This window comes from Rhinopithecus bieti, unplaced genomic scaffold (genome assembly GCF_001698545.2).
Source record: "Rhinopithecus bieti isolate Rb0 unplaced genomic scaffold, ASM169854v2 scaffold_10354, whole genome shotgun sequence".
NCBI classification, from domain to species: Eukaryota; Metazoa; Chordata; class Mammalia; order Primates; family Cercopithecidae; genus Rhinopithecus; species Rhinopithecus bieti.
In genome coordinates this window covers 1,590,906-1,594,302 of record NW_016806491.1, presented here as the reverse complement: position 1 = coordinate 1,594,302, position 3,397 = coordinate 1,590,906, and the positions used below count along the sequence as shown (strand labels likewise).

At 31.9% G+C, this 3,397-nt stretch overlaps 1 protein-coding gene across 3 annotated transcripts in view; it reads right to left on the bottom strand.

The window, feature by feature from the left end:
• Positions 1-3,397, bottom strand: part of RNGTT (RNA guanylyltransferase and 5'-phosphatase) — a 338,127-nt gene that overhangs the window by 221,603 nt on the left and 113,127 nt on the right. The gene's annotated exons all lie outside the window — the stretch shown is intronic.

Here is a 3,397-nt window from a genome sequence, read left to right as displayed (position 1 = left end):
AAAAAAAAAAAAAAAAAGAATTCAGACACCTATAAAATTGAAGTAGAATAAACAAGTCCTCTTTTTTGTTCTTAAAAAAAAAAAAAGTCTAACAACTGTTAAAACATAAGTAAATGTCTAAACTGCCTCCTAGGAGCTTTCTATCTTTATACATACATTCATCAAACAACAAGAATAGACTGAAAGCAAGTTCACCCTCAAATCCACAATGCCTATGGGCAAAGTTAAGCTCTCAAAAGATAGGTGTTGAATCAATGAGAAGAGACTACAGGAAACACTCAATAATTATTGACTAGCTTGTCTCCCTGTTTTCAGTTCTTACTCCCTTCAAAACACTATCCATGCTGCCACTAGTTAAACTATCTTTCAAAATAGTAAAAGTATGTTCATATCATTACTGTAATGAAAACCCTTTAACAATGCCTTATCACATAAAGAACTAAGTTAAAACGCCTTGTTCAAGTAATCTGGCCCTCTACTTAATAATCCATTCTCATTTTTTGCTATGTCCCACACCTTACCATCCATCAAGTATACTAACAGGCTGGGTGCAGTTGGCTCACACCTGTAATCCCAGCACTTTGGGAGGCTAAAGCAGGCAGATCACTTGAGGCCAGAAGTTCGTGACCAGCCTGGCCATCATGGCAAAACCCCATGTATTTGTATTTTTGTACTAAAAATACAAAAATTAGCTGGGCGTGGTGGCACACGCCTGTGGTCCCAGCTACGCAGGAGGCTGAGGCACAAGAATTGTTTGAACACAGGAGGCAGAGGTTGCTGTGAGCTGAGATCATGCCACTGCACTCCAGCCTGGGCGACAGAGGAAGACTGTCTCAAAAAAAAAAAAAATGTATGCTAACAAGCCATCTAATGTTCCTGACCTCCATGACTCAATCCTTCAAAACTAATTTGTGTCACTTTCTTGGTCTGCAATTCCACACTTCAGTGACTCAACTATAGCCAGAGAAGTTGAAACACTCTCACCTCCCTAATACCACTGTATCTTTTATATACCTTTGTTATGTTTATGATTTTAAAATTGTAATTATTTCTTTACATTTCCATTTCATCCATAATAGTCTGCAAATTTGCTTTAATTTTATATCCAATCTAAACACATATCCTAACAAATACATTAAAAAATGCATACTTTTTAAAAATGTGTATACATATACAACTGTAAAATACTATAAAATATTACATTTTTAACGTAAAATGTTATAAAACAGACAAAATAAAATAATATATTAAATTTCTTTTTAAAGTTCTCCTATGTCCTTCCGAAATTCCAATGAAATGCTGTGCAAATGGCCTTCTTTGGAAGCCAGTACACTAGCATGTGAATTCTTTAAAGTCAAGAAATTATGTCTCATTCATCTTTGTATACCCAGTACATATGTACTTGACATATAAAAGATGATCAATGCTGAGAGTCAGAGGGTGAAAAAAAAAAAAGATGATTGATGAAATTCTTTCTGGACAAGTTAATAAACTAAGGGACTGAAAGGACTTTAAATATTATTTCAAAAAAATTATTTTTCTAACAGTGGCCCTGATTTCGTGATACAAAATAAATAATGTTGTTAATCATCCATAAAGGCTCCATGGTAAATTAAAGAATTAAATATACAATATTTTCAATTATAAATGCAGCCCAATATCAGAAATGTAAAAATAAATGTGGCTTAAAAATCACGAAATATGGTAATAGGCACACAATAAATATGTACTGAATAAACAATTATTGACCTAAAGACAAAAGTATAACAATCATTTTCAAATAAAATATAGATTAATTTCTTAAAACAAAAAGTACAATATTTGGGAAGGTCTGATGAGACTGATTTCATTAAAATTTAAAACTTCTGTGCATCAATAAACACTGATTTGGAAAACATATTGTCACACATATAACCAGGAAAGTACTAGAATCCAGAAAACATAATTGATTCCTACATATTAAAAAGAAAAAAAAAAAGACAGAAAACCAAATAGAACAAACTTGCAATTAAGTTACAAAAGAAAATACAAACAAATAAAACAAACCTCAGAAATATGTTCAACTTCATTGGTAATCAGGGAAAAAAAATAGACAACCAAATAGAAAAAACAGAAGATTGTATATAAGATTATACAAACTTGCAATTAAATCATAAAAATTACAAACAAGTAAAAAAAAAAATAAGAAATATGTTAAACCTTGTTAGTAATCAAGGAAAAGCAAATTAAAACAGGATGATATCATTTCACACACATCAAATTGGCGATAATATAAATGTCTGATAAAACCAACTTTGGCAAACTGAAACAATCACTTCTGAGAGAAATTTAGCAATGTAGATAATACAGCTGAAGCTGCTGATTTAATCACAATCTCCATGATATAATATATATGACAGAATAGAGTTTTTAAAAACACTTCCCAGGTAATCACATTCCAAGAATGAGAACAACTGTCCTGGCAAAATTTTCACGTGTGCACAAGAAAAAAACATATGAAATTGTTCAATACAGTAGTAATATAAAAGCAAAAAATGGAAACCAAAATGTTCATCAAAAGGAAAAAGGATAAATTCTGTATATTTATACAATGTAATACTCAATGGTAATTAAAGTGTATGACCTAAATCTAGATGTATTAGTACAAATAAATCTCAACATTATCTTGTTGAGCAAAGGTCAGCAAAGGTACAGTACAATAACATATACATAACACTAGAAACCTTGCAAAAGAATATCATATATATTTTATGGATACACACATAGTAAAAGTGTCTGAAACATTCATGGGAACAATAAACACCAAATTTAGGATAGAGGCTGATTCTGGGCAAGAGATTTGAGAATAGGAGAGAGGTGTAACTAAGAAACTTCTATTGGATTCGTACTGAATCACATCTTATTAAAAAGAAAGTGGACCAAAAGTATGAAATTTTAACAAATCCAGGTGGTCAGTACATGAGTTATTCCTTATACTACTTTTAGGCTCTTGTATATGGTGAAATTTTCATATTTTAAAAGTATTAGAAAACTGCTATCTAAGAGAGAGTACTCAGCTAAGAAGAGAGAGTAAGCCCAGACTGAACATGTATTAAAGCAGAGCTCAGTGTCAAGAGTTAAAGGAGAGAACTTCCCTATTCACAAAGAAATAAAGCCACCCCCCCCCCCACCCCTTATATCTAGTTACAGGCCAATGAATGTTATTCCAAGATCTGTGATAAGATCAAGCCAATTCTCGAAAGCATTACTTTTGAGGAATACAGTAGTCAATCAGAACAAAATAAAACTTGGTGTTTTCTGGCCCTGAGGCTCTTAAATTTGAAGCTCTGTGTTTTAAATACAGAAATTCAATCAAAAAATAAGACATGTGCATAAAAAATTCCAGGAAAAAAATGCC